Consider the following 14,381-nt stretch of genomic DNA (forward strand, 5'->3'; position numbering starts at 1 on the left):
CTATGTAAATGCTAGCTATTATTAAAATCACTGTTCTTCTGATGCTGAGTGAGTGATGAACAGAACCAGAAAAACACTGTACATTAATGTACATTAACATCAACATGGGGGTGATGATCAATCTTGATGGACTTGCTCATTCCATCAGTGCAACAATCAGGGACAATTTGGGGCTCTCTGCAATAGAGAATACCATCTGTATCCAGAGAAAGAACTGTGGAGTTTGAACAAAGTTCAAGGACTATTCCCTTTAATTTAGAAAAAAACTGATATCTTATTGTATGATCTTGTTATCTTTTATATTTTGTTTCTTCCTTGAGGATATGATTTCTCTCTCATCACACTCAATTTGGATCAATGTACAACATGGAAATAATATAAAGACTGACAAATTGCTTTCTGTGGCAGGGGGCGGGGAGAGGGAAGTAAGATTGGGGGGAAATTGTAAAACTCAAAATAAATAAAATCCTCAATTAAAAAATAAAATAAAATAAAATAAAGTCACTGTTCTTGCTAAGTGGATAAAATGATAATAGATGGACAAAAAGGAGAACCACTTAACTTTAATTTTATTTCTTTCTCTTCTCTTCCAAAGGGGATGATCTTTAGATTGGGAGTATAATTAAAATGGTTAACAGAGACTTTGAAGTTCTAACTAAAATTAACTATAACTAACCCAGTTGTCTTTAATGAGCAAGACACCAGACCTGGACAAATTGCATTTCATAATATTGAAAGAACTGGTAGATATGATTGATGAGCTATTGTCCATTATATGTCAAAGTTCAATGATGGGAGAATTGCAATAGGACTAGAAATGGGTAAATGATATCTCTGTCTTCAAAAAGAGTAAAGGAGTATGAGTCTGAAGATTTATAGAACTATGAACCTGATTTTAATTCTTGGCAATATTCTAAAGTATACTATTAAAGTGATAATTTATAGGAATTTAGAAAGAGAAGCAGTAATTGCTGTCATTCCATTGTCTTCATAAAGAAGTTTATGCCAATCTGACCCTATTTTCTTTTTCATAGGGTAAAAGCAGGGTGGCTACCAAAAAGATAGTTTACCTGGATTTTAGTGACTTTCATGCCATCCTTGAATATAACATTTAAATATATGGACTGAATGATAGAGGATACATTTAGTTGACTTGTAACTAGTTGAATAGCCATGCTGAAATAATAGTCATTAATGGATTAACACTATCAATGGAAGCTTTAGTTGGAGTGCTCCAATATTTAACAATGGCTCTGTCCTAGTCAATATTTTCATCAATACTATAAATAAAGATATAAATGCATGGAAGAAATTGACAAAACATTAGATGGCCCAAACAGGATCCCAAAAGATTTCAACAGACTAGAATAATGGTGTATTCTAAGAACAAATTTGATAAAAATGACTACAAATTCCTACACTCTGAATTGAAAAAAGGTTTGGAAGGAGAAGTATCACTAGACAACAGGATAACAAGAGATCAGAAGGCTTTAGTGAATTGTAAATGCAATTAAAATCTAAGGTGTGTCAAGGTGGTCAAAAAAAGCTAATGTGAACCCAGACTGCATTTTGTTGAATCCTTTCAGACATGTCTGATTCTTTGTGATCCCTCTTGGGGTTTTCTTTTCTTTTTTTCAAGATTTTATTTATTTTGAGTTTCACAATTCTTCCCCCAATCTTACTTCCTACCCCCCACCCCCCACAGAAGGCAAGCTGCCAGTCCCTACATTGTTTCCACAGTATACATTGATCCAAATTGAATGTGATGAGAGAGAAATCACATCCCCAAGGAAGAAACATAAAGTAAAAGAGATAGCAAGATCAGACAATAAGATATCAGGTTTTTTTCCCTAAATTAAAGGTAATAGTCCCTGGCCTTTGTTCAAACTCCACAGTTCCCTCTCTGGACACAGATGGCATTCTCCATTGCAGAGAGCCCAATTGTCTCTGATTGTTGCACTGATGGAATGAGCAAGTCCATAAAGGCTGATCATCACCCCATGTCGGTGTTAGGGTGTACGATGTTTTTCTGGTTCTGCTCATTTTGATCAGCATCAGTTCATGCAAATCCCTCCAGGCTTCAGGGTTTTCTTGATTTGGAAACTGGAGTGGTTTGCCATTTCTTTAATCATGCTGCATTATAGACAGACATATCCAGTACCAGGAAGGTGATAATCCAAAATACTTTGCCCTGATCAGATTACACATGAATTGCTATTTTCAGTTCTGCATCCTACAATTTAGGAAGGACAAAGGCAAGCTAGAACATATCCAGAAAAGGCTGATAGGTATGATGGGAGTCCAAGCCTCACACTGACCTCATGGGATGGCTTCTATCTCCAGTGGAGAGATAAGGAGCTTGCTTCTGAGAGAAAGATGATGATGCGCAAGGGAGGGACCTTGGAGAAATGTGAAACATGAATAACTTCTGTAGTTGGTACCAATAGTTTAGTCATGGGGTGAAGGGAAGGTTCTGTGACTAAGAAGGCAAAAAAAAATTAGATTCCTCTTCATATGAGTCATGGTTGGAAGAATTGGGACTATTTAGCATAAACAAAAGAAGACTTATGAGGGCCAAGAACATCACCTTCAAGTATTTGCAGTAATAGTGATGTTTTATTTTACCCAGAGGATAAAAATATGTGGAAGTTACAAAGTAGAGATTTTTACTCATTATATAGGAAAAATTTCTAAACAGTAGGCAATAGAATGGGTTTCCTCAGGAAATAACAGTTTCACCCTTATTGAAGGTCTTCAAGTATAAAAGGTTATTGGATAAAAGATTGTTGGATTTGTCCTAAAGGGAACAATTTGTCAGATATATGATAGATGTGATGGTCTCTGGGCTTCCTTCCAAATCTGAGCGTCTGTGAAGATTAAAAGAAAAAAGAAAATCTCATGAGATATGAATCTACATGACCTGAAATCAAAACAAAGCTCTCATGTAGAAATCTGAAGCCAGTGGAGGCTTCTTGAGATAACACCCAATTCAGGAGGTCTCTGAGTATCAGGCCATGTTAGAAGAGCCTCTGCTGCCCCCTGCTGAAGACCCATACACACCTATGACCCATGTTGTCTAATAACCATAAAAAAAATTCCTCACATTTATTTGTCACTTTGCTGCTTACAGGAGCACTTTCTTCCCACCAAGCCTGTGATAGAGAAGCTCGTATGACAGATGCTAGTGGACTTTAAAGCCCTTAAGTCAGAATCAGAACTGACACCTATGTGAAAAGACAAAAATTTCCCTATGCCTATTATGTATTGCCTGTGTCTGGTTTCCCAAGAAGTCTTCTCTGAAGGGAATGAGATTTGTCATCTGAAGGGCTTTTCCTTGATACATTGGTTAATTTTGTTGAATTGCTTCCTTTTCCCATCTCTTCTTTCTCTTGAATGAATGAAAAAAAATTATTGAGCACCTCCTATATATAAAATACCTGTGCAAATCACTGGGCATAGAAACACAAGTAAGATAGAACCATATTTCAAGGAACTTACATTCTAATAGAAGTAGACAACCCATACAGGGAAGTAGTGACAAAGGAGAAGTCTTTGAACAAGGAAGTAAAAAAAAAAGGCAAATGGAGTAGTTGGCAATTGATTGATATCAGGAAGAGTAGTGTTGAGTATTGTCCATTTTCATCTATAAATTATCTTTTTGGAATTTCCTTTGCATTTGTCCTATTCAAGACATCTTCCAGGACTAGCAAACACTTCATGAAGACTTGTTCTGTGCCTGGCTTGATACAGATAATCAGAAGACTGTTGAACAAAGTTAAATTTAAGGGTATATGATTTTAATATATTCATAGGAGAAATGTTATTGAAAGGACACTTTTAAGATTATTTTGCTCTAGTTCTTTTCTGGTGGTGGGGAGCCAGAGATTGAGGGGATGTCCAGCAGTTGGAGAATGACTGAACAAATTGTGGTATGGGAATGAGATGAAATATTATTCTGTTATGGGAAATGGACAGAATGCTCTCAGTAAAAAACTTGTATGAGCTGATGCAATGGAAAATGTACCTAAGACAAGTTAATAGCAATATTGCAGGATGATCAGCTGTAAATGAGCTACTTTTTCTCAGCAATGCTGAGCCCAAGAGAAATTTGAAGGACTTATGATATAAAATTCTAAAGCATCCCAAAGACAGAGCTGATGGTGTCTGAATATAGACTGAAACATACTTTTTATTCATCTTATTTTTCTGGAGATTTCTCTTGGTTGGGGGGGAGGGAGTTATATTTACTTATACAACATGATTATTGTAATATTTTCCATGACTTCACATTTTTAACCAATACCAAGTAACTTGCTTTCTCAATGAGGGGTAATAGAGTGGGAAGAAGAGAAGGAATTTGGAACTCAAGGTTTTGGAAGTGAATGTTGAAACTTGTTTTTGCATATAACCAGGGAGAAAAATAAGATAAAAATATCATTTAAAAAAAGAAAAAGAAAATAAATAGATCCCCGTTCACTAGGGAGATTTATATAGACAGAAAAAAATTATTTTGCTCTATCAAGTACATTTTTGCAAACAATGAAAAATAATCAATCAACCAACAAACACTGATTAAGTACCGACTATGTGGCAGACCCTGGACTAAGCAATGGAAATAAAACAGGATCTTGTATTACCTATAACTGTCAGTTGTGTGACTATGAAGATGTTGTTTGCTGTAGCAAATCATTTTCAAATTAATATCTGAGTAATTTACAATTTACATTTCCCCTCCTCTTGTTTTCATGAAGAATACCCTTCTTGTTTGGGAATATCATTCTTATTATAAATCATATGACCTAGAACCAAAATTCTATATACACATGGACTAGGTTTCCTCCTGGAAGTTTGTTGAACAAATTTCTTTGATTCATGCTTCCTTTGAGAGTTACCCTCTCAAGGTATGCTGGAGCCAGCTCATACCAGGTCTCAAAAGTCAATTGCTAAATTTTCAGTGTGAGCATTTACCCCTTGTAAATCAGCAGATGTCACAAATCAGAACTTGATTTATTTTTGTGTCACGTGGTTAGATTTAAGAAAGTGATGGAGAAAATGTTACAGTGAAGACTTAACTTAAACATATCACATGGGGGTGGCTAGGAGGTGGTGCAGTGGATAAAGCACTGGCCCTGGAGTCAGGAGTACCTGAGTTCAATTCCAGTCTCATACACTTAATAATTACCTAGCTGTGTGGCCTTAGGCAAGCCACTTAATCCCATTTGCCTTGCAAAAACCTAAAAAAAAAAAGTATCACGCATTTTTTTCTAGAGATCCAGTAATTAAATATTTACTAGCACAGTTTCTATGTAAGCACTCAGACTAACAAAATATCAAATATGGGCTAGGTTTTATTTAACACAATAGGAAAAAAAATTAAGGACTCAAAGCTAAGCTTTAAATATTCAAGAAAACCTTCTTTCCTTATCTAGCTACTCTTACCTCCTTGGAGAGTATAATAATGAATGAAGCACCAAACTTAGAATCAGAAAGAAGAAACAAGTTCAAGATCTGGGGTATTAAAAGTCATATGAATTAATGCTCTAATAATCAAAGAAGTGACCATTAAAGCACATCCTGAATTCTAACTCATACTCAAAAGATTGGCACAGTTAGAAAAAAAGAAAATTTACTATTGCTAAAGGGACTATGAGAAAATAAGTTATATCAATGTTGGTGAAGCTATGAATTGGTTGTGACATTCTTGAAAACAATTGGACTTATGTCCAAAAAGTTATTTAACTATTCATAACCATTGACCCAATAATTGTACTTTTAGTTCTATATCCCCAAAAATATCAAAGAAAGAGGAGAAAGACCCATATATGAGTGCAAAAACACTTATTGTGGATCTTTTTAGTGGTGGCAAAGAAAAAGAACTGAGGGGATGCCCTATCTCTTAATAAACCTTAGTGGCCTAGTTTCATTATCAGGAAGCAGTTACTGAGCCCCCACTATATGCAAAGGGACAGCAAAGGAAATAGTACCTTTACAATTCTAAGCACTGGGGAACTTTAAAGTCATAAAAATGTAAATTATCTTTACAGTACAGGATAGAAACAATTGAGGTATAATTGTAGAAATGCAAGGCAAAAGTCACCATCGCTAATCCCAATCCTCCAATCTTGTGAAATAAAACTTCAGAGCAATCTACATGACCTGCAATTTTTCAAGCTTATTATGGAAGCTAAAAGAAATTTATTCATCTCAAGGAAAATATCTAGTAGATCTGGAGTTCTTCCAGCAGAAGAAACAGAGTAGCTGAAAAGACAAGCTTGACCTTAGGATTCTTGCTTTGCTGACTGGATGCATCTTTAGATATGACTCACAAAGGAACTAAAAAAGTTCTGAGACTATTAGCTGGATAAGAAAAGATATATAGATATCAACACATATCTATATCTACATATGCCTAGATCTAGATATAGTTATATACTCCTTGTAGTGAAGAAGCCATCTTACATCCACAATTCAAGAGAGAAACAGCAAATGGAAATAGTAGCTTAACACAGAATTAGCCTAGTAGAAGATAATAGGAGCTCTGTGGGAAAGCAGCAGCTGGCAGTTTCAAAGAGTTGTTAATAGCTGGAATGAAATCCTAGAACAGTAGGCCGTTTGGGCTATGAGTGTTCCTTCTTTCACCAATGAGAGAGTAAGAATTTTTTTCTGATTATTTCTATTTGGTCTTATCAATTAATTAATAAACAACTATCCAGATACTATGCAGAATGATGGGGATCCAAAGACAAAAACAAATTAAATACTCTCTGTTCTCAAGGGGCTTACATTCCATTGGGAGAGAAAAAATATACACACCCATATGAAATATTGAATAAAATTATACAAAGTAAATACAAGATAGTTTGTGAGGGGGGGCACTAGGAATTGGGATATAATTAATTACCTTTTACTAATGATATTTGTTGTGGTTATTATTCAGTTATGTCCAACTTTTTTGGGATCCCATTTGGGTTTCTTGGCAAAGATACTCAAGTGATTTGCCATTCTCTTCTCCAGGTCATTTTACAAATGAGGAAACTGAGGCAAGCAGGGTTAAGCGACTTGTGCAGACCCAGTAAGTGGCTGAGACCGGATCTGAAAACAGGTCTTCCTGACTCCAAACCATACAGTCTATCTACTGTGCCACCTAGCTGCCCTTTACTAATGAAATCATATACTAAATATGGTTTGATCTGTGAAAGAATACATTTCATGAGATCTTAAGCTGTACATTTTAATAGATATTGACCCAAAAAGTAATTTGAACCTGTGATATAGTATGAAGACTAAAGAGGCCATGATGAGGGAGGATCTGGGTTATGAAAAATATGACCTTTGAAAGGGAGAGAGGAAGAGAAGATAGCTAAACAAGATAGATGATAGATATAACAAGCTATGATTGAATTTACTAATGTAGAAAATGCTCATTAAGATGATTTGAGGGGACAGCTAGATGGCACAGTGGATAGAGCACTGACCCTGGAGTCAGGAGGACCTGAGTTCAAATCCAGCCTCAGACATTTAATAATTACCTAGCTGTGTTGCCTTACAAAAAAAACCTAAAAAAAAAAAAAAGATGATTTGAATTACTTTGATGGATGCAGCTCCTCTCAGAAGTTCAGAAAGCTAGGTCAACACTATTAGACTGGTTATGAATAATGCTATCCCTGTCTAGAGGAAGAAAAACAAAACAAAACAAAAACCCTTCAGAATCTGAATGAACACTACATTCATTTTTCTTTTATAAATGTCTCTTATATATTCCTTTCCTATCCCATAGTTTTCTTTGTTTCCCTTAATCTTGACTCCACATGCCGAAAATAACTAATCTGTAAACATGTTTCACACAAATGTGTATGTGCAATATTCACCTGACTATTCACTGATGAGGAGAGGGTGGTGGGAAGGGAAAGTGGAAGGAAATTATGTAACTTAAAAATATGCATATGCAGAGGGATAAATGTTGAAAAACTTTCATAACATGTAACTGGAAAATAAAACAAAATATCAATTAAAAAAGGATGATATGAATTTTTCAACCTTTAGAGCAAGATCATAAGTTCTCATCAATAAACCTGATGATGCCAATATCAACCCTATTGCTTTCTTTTCCATTTTAGTTTTGAGAGCAAAATAAGATTTTGGTTTTTTAACTAACGGCTTTTGATTCAGATGCATAATAGTAAGAAAAAAAGATTAAGAAAATATGATAGCGGTCAGGTGGAGGTAATAGGAGATATTCTCCAGGGCAGAAGGAAAGATAACCAAACTCAAAAATCTGGGACACACAGAATGTTTCCTTTCAGGCAAGTCTTCTGACATTTTACACATCCAGTTCCAGCCACTGGATTCAAATGGAGGTGCCTGATGGTTTTATTCTTTCTCACACTATGTGTCATAATTGTTCTGTTCCACACACCAATCATAAGTCACAGAGGAACTCTCTTCCATTTTTAAGGGAAGAGAGTTTTGTTTATCATTATTTATCATGTATCATCTTCAGACTAAGAATTCCAGTCCCCACGTGCAAAACAAACTAAAAGGTGTCATTGGGGAAAAGGAAGGAAACACCTCATTTTGCAGCTTTTTATTTCTTTCTTTAAGAATTCATTCAGAGAGACAAACTATGATTAATGGCATATATCTCCTACCTAGAAATAGTTTGTAGATAAAACATTGGGTTTTTTCCTCCAAAGGTGAGAAGTATTTTATTTTAAAATTGTTACCTTATCCTTCCCAATGTCTATTGTTTTTATATCACATTCATTTATGCATATATTCCCTCCTTCCTTCCTTCCAAGCAAACAATCCTTTGTAATAGATTTAAAAATATAGAGAAATAAAGGTCAGTAAAACTAACCAACATATTAACCATCTATGGCAGTTTACATGTATTTCTCATCTATATTCTCGTAGGAATGCTTAGTCCTCTAACTTACAATGAGGAGACTAGTGAATTTTCTCAACTCATTTCTGGAACCAAAATTGACCATTATAATAACATTGCATTAAAATGTCCTTTTGCTGTTCTTTCCAATTACATTATAGTCATTGTATATATTGTTTCCCTGGTTCTACTTACTTCATTCTGCATCAGTTTATCCCTTCTCAGACTTCTGCAAATTCTTCCTATTCCCTATTTCTTACAATACAATATTACAACATTAGCTTGAGCCATTCTCCACTAGATGGGCATCTCTATCACTGTCTGACTGGAATATATCATGGTTATCTACTAAATATAGTGTTTTTTACTAGCTAAATAATTCCTTCTCAGAGCAATCTTTCACATGATTGTTACTAACTTACAATTATTTTGAGAACTGTTTTTACTCTATATCCTTACCACTTATACTTTGGGGAAGTAGTCTTTGGTCTTATATAATTTTGTTCATTCTTTTTGTTTATTTAGTTTGAGATTTTTTGTACATATCAGAAATATTTGAAGCAAAGATTTTCCCCAAAATCAATAGCTTCTCATCTTATCCTGTTTGCATTGATTTCATTCATGCAAAACTTTTAAAATTTCATATAGTTGATGTGTGGGAGGACAAAACTTTTCAGACTTTTCAATGTCACAAAACATTAATAATGAAGAATTAAGAGGGAGAGAAATAATTTAAAAGATGTTATCAGTGATATATATATATATATATATATATGTATGTATATCTGAAAAAATAAGATGGTATGGAGATTCAGTCGTCCACATGTACCAGGGGCATCATGATATTCTACTTTAGGTAGCCACAATATTTCGAACAACTTTGGGTGGAGAATTTATAGAACATGGACAAAAATCATAAAAGAAAGGGAAAGAAAGCATGGTAAAATTATCTGTACTCTCCTTTGTCCAAAATAAGTGTTAATAAATCATTTTTCATTCATTCATTCAATTCAATAATTCATTATCTGTCCAAGATACAGGTATGACAGGCAAGTTCCTTACACTGTCCACCCAACTACCTATCATAGAATGGACAATGAGTCTTTTTCATCCATGTAGTTTTCTGGCATAGATGGTTAGGCTGAACTCTGTTGAGTGATTATAGATCTTTTAGGTAACTACAGTATTCCCAGATTTGATGCTATCAGCATATTGTCAACTGCCATCAGGAGTAAGTGGAGAAAACATCCTTCCATTCATATTCTATACTCCTCCATGACAAATAACTTTGGCAGACTTTTATTTCCCAGTATGTTTTTTATATTTCACTTAATATTAATACACAGATATTAATAAATGTAAAACAATTGTATCTTTCAAAAGACAAATAGGTAGTGTGGTAGATAGAGTGCAGACCATGAAGTAAGGGGGGGCCTAAGTTCAAATCCAACCTCAGACATTTACCAGCTGTGTGATCCTGGGCAAGTCACTTAACTCTGTTTGCTTTAGTTCATCATCTGTAAGTAAATGGTTTTGCCAAGAAAAATACAAATGGATTTATGAAGAGTTGGGCATGACTAAAACAACTTGAAATAACCTTTGAAGGAATCTCATATGCATTTAACATGTGTATAGGAGACATCTTATTAAAAGAGAACCTTTAAAATAGTGTTTTGCTTTCCAGGATCACAGGCTTTTAATAGTCAACTAAGGTCTCATATTCTCTGTACTTTTTGGTGTGAGAATAAATATATTGTCTGCTATAGATTATTGTTTATAAAATTCTGATTGTTTCTTATCTTGAAATGATGTGTAAAATCTTTATGAGACTAGTCAAAGCACCTAGAATAAATTTCTCATACAGATTTTTTTAGGGATGGAAAAGAAGGTATGTGGGTTGCTTATTCTCAGTTTTATTTTTTAAGTAGTGACAAAGTATATAATTCTCCCAAATGTTAGGATTTTTTCCTTTTTCAGATATCTTGAGAATAAATCCCTCAATTCCTTTTCCTGTCTCCCTTCCTCCCTTCCTAGCCTAACCACTTATGTGTATACTTTTTTCATGTTATATCCTCCACTTGAATGTGATCTCCTTGAGGTGTTAGGGACAACATTTTGGGCTTTCTTAGTGTGCTCTGCACATAGCCTGAACAATAGTAACTATTTAATAAATATTTGCTAGGCTGATTCAATGACTGGCCTTTTCTTCATATATATATATATATGTTATATAGTCCAACTCCTCTGCCATCTTAATTTTTAATTGCATTTCTGTTTCCTTATATAGCACTTTGAGATCATGCTTGAGTCTAAATGTGATGGCATCACTGACAAAGAAAGTAGTTTGTTATAATGGATGGATCCTTTCAATTTTTTTGTCTGTTGTCCTTCTGTTGCATCCTAAGTGATCTCAACTGATCTAGCTTAATTGAGTCTTTTTTGTTCCCTGTTCTCAATGTTTTATGATAATCTTTCATAATCTTCTATCATCTTCCTCCATAAGATTTCTTAGTGAGATCTATAGAATGCTTAAAATATGATTCAATTTATCCAAGGAAGAAAAATGTTGTATGAAGTATAATATACTTGTCACAATGTATCTTCATAAATAAAAACTCTTGAGCATTCTTTTTCATAGCAAATTCAGTTCCAGCATATGTATAAAGACCTTTTCCTTGAAGTTATTTATTAGTGCAATGAAAATTATATTTATTAATACTTTTCCAGAGTGCTAAATGCAATAATATTATGTCCCTTTTTGTATATTTCTAAATGATATATATAAAACCTGACTCCCATTCAGATCAAGTGGAGAGAGAGAGATAACTGTATGCTATGGGATGTGGACTGAATATGTAAAAGCTTACAGCACCCAGTATTACCAGGTTGTCTCCCATCCAAGTACTAACCAGGCCCTACCCTGCTTAGCTTCTGAGATGAGACAAGATTGGGCATGTTCAAGATGGTATGGCCACAGCCATAAAAAGAAGGTGAGGTTTTCTACTAGTGGAATGGATGGAAGAGAGCAATTCATTCCAATGTCTTTGAACCAGTTGGAACAGGTGCTTAGAGTGCTTAAAGCTTGGTTAAACATCGAAGATGCCAAGATTATTCACTGCATCTAAAGCCATCACCAGTTGTCTTGACTCTATCTTGCTATGCTGGATCATAATGATTTTGGAATAAAGAGTGAAGTGGTTGATTTTGTGCAACTCTATGTTACTTAAATCCAATTTATACATACAACAAAAGACATCATTCATAACCATTCCTCAAAGTCTTACAGCAACGGGCAAGTGACAAAGCAGCAGATACAGATATACTGGGAGCTATAGTCACAACCCTGCATAGGTGGTCCTTGTTATAGCATCGTTTCTACACTAAAAGCATTAATGGGATTTGGCAGAACCCTGGATGACTGAGCTACTCATCTTCTGATGTGAGGAAGGGGCTTGAAAAGGTACCCTAAAAATTACCCTGACCTGTTTACCATGGCAGGTGGGGATCCTACAGTGCAGTCAAGACACAAAAAAATCTACAAAAACTTCTTCAAAAAAGATTCCACTTACTATTGGTGCATGGAATATGCACACACTCATAGAAAACACATGGTCCAATTGACCTGAAAGATGAACAGCTCTTGCTGTGAAAGAACTCAACAGGTATGGTATCCAAATAGCGGCCCTGAGTGAAACTAGGCTGGCAAAGGAAGACCAATTTACTGAAGTCAGAGCTGGATACATGTTTTTCTGGAGTGGCTGCAGTGAAAGGGAACACCAATGAATCTGGGGTAGGTTTTTGCAATCAAAACTAATCTGGACAACATTCTTGAATGCCTACCAAAAGGAGTGAGTGACAGGCTTGTGACAATGAGATTGCCACTTCCAGGAAAACATCACCAGCATCAGTGCCTATGCTCCCACCATGATGAACACTGATGAAGTTAAAGAAAAATTTTTATGAAGACCTGGAGACCCTTATCATCAATGTACTAAAAGAAGACAAGCTTATGTCTGGGTGACTTTAATGCTAGAGTAGGCTCAGATTACCAGATATGTCAGGGGATCCTTGGGAGGAATGGAGTTGGAAACAGCAACAGGAATGATCACCTTCTATTGAAGACTTGTGCATCTAATGACCTTCTCATCAAAAACAGTCTTCCATTTACCTAAAAGCAATAAAACTTCCTGGATGCACCCTCTTAGCAAGGTAGGATGTGAAAGTGACAAAGGCAATGTGCTGTACAGTGTGCTGGACTGATCACAGACTCATCCTCTCTAAGCTAAATATCCACATTTAGCTAAAGCAGTGGCCCCAAGGCAAAATGAACCCTAGAAGAATTAGAGTCAAGAGATTTAAGTACCTCTGAGTAGGAAGAGTTTGTTGCTAACTTGGAGGGAAAACTGAGCCAACACACAGTTCCTAACAGTGAAGCAGAATAAGAGTTTTCAGAGATCTGGTGTACAGTAATGCATTTATTCATTTTGGTCAAAGCACTCACAAATACCAAGACTGGTTGGATGAAAATGATGGGGAAATACAGAAACTGCTAAATGAAAAGTGAGAACTCCACAGGGTTTATCAGTAGAATAGTTCATCCATTTCTTAGAAGGCAACATTTAATTCCATCAAAAGTGAGGTCCAAGCAAAGCCTGGAGAGATACAAGACTCTTAGCTCAGTAAGAAGGCAAATGAAATTCAATTTTATGCAGACAGTAACAAACCAGAATGCTTTTATGATGCCCTGAATGCTATTTATGGACAAAAGACATATAGTGCTTCTCAACTATTCAGTGCTGATGGATCAACATTGATTAATGATAGGGACATCATCCTAGAGAGATGGGCTGAACACTTCCATAGTGTTCTTAATAGATCATAATCAATCAGAAGTCACTTATCATACACCTCAAGTTGAAGTCAATCAGTCCCTAACTAAAGTTCCAACTGAAAAAGAGGTTTTGAATGCCGTTAGGCTCCTTTCAAGTGGCAAAGCACCTGGTACTGATTTTATTCTAGCTGAGATCTATAAAATGGGGGGTCCACTGCTCATCCAAAAACTGAATGAAATTTTCCAAATTATGAAGAGGTTATCCCCCAAGAATTCAAGGATGCCTCCATAGACCATATCTATAAAGGTGACTTCAGAAAGGGTTAAGGAACAGTTGATATGGTGTTTGCTACACAACTCCAGGAAAAAAATGCCAGGAACAGAACAGAACAGAGGTCTGTATACAACCAAGGTCTTTGATTCTGTCAGTCACAAGAGTTTATGGAAAATTATGTCAAAATTTGGTTGCCCAGAGAAGTTCATCAATATTGTACAGCAGTTCCGTGATGGCATACTTGCCCACATTCTGGATAGTGGACAATGGTCTTGAGATTTCCCAGCCACCAATGGAGTAAAACAAGGAAAAATGAGTGTTAAAAATGAGGAAAAATGAGTGTTTAAAAGTGTTTTTTACTTGTAATTAAAAAATTCTCTTTTTGGTACATT

Source organism: Macrotis lagotis, chromosome X, assembly GCF_037893015.1.
Source record: "Macrotis lagotis isolate mMagLag1 chromosome X, bilby.v1.9.chrom.fasta, whole genome shotgun sequence".
In the NCBI taxonomy this organism is placed as follows: Eukaryota; Metazoa; Chordata; class Mammalia; order Peramelemorphia; family Peramelidae; genus Macrotis; species Macrotis lagotis.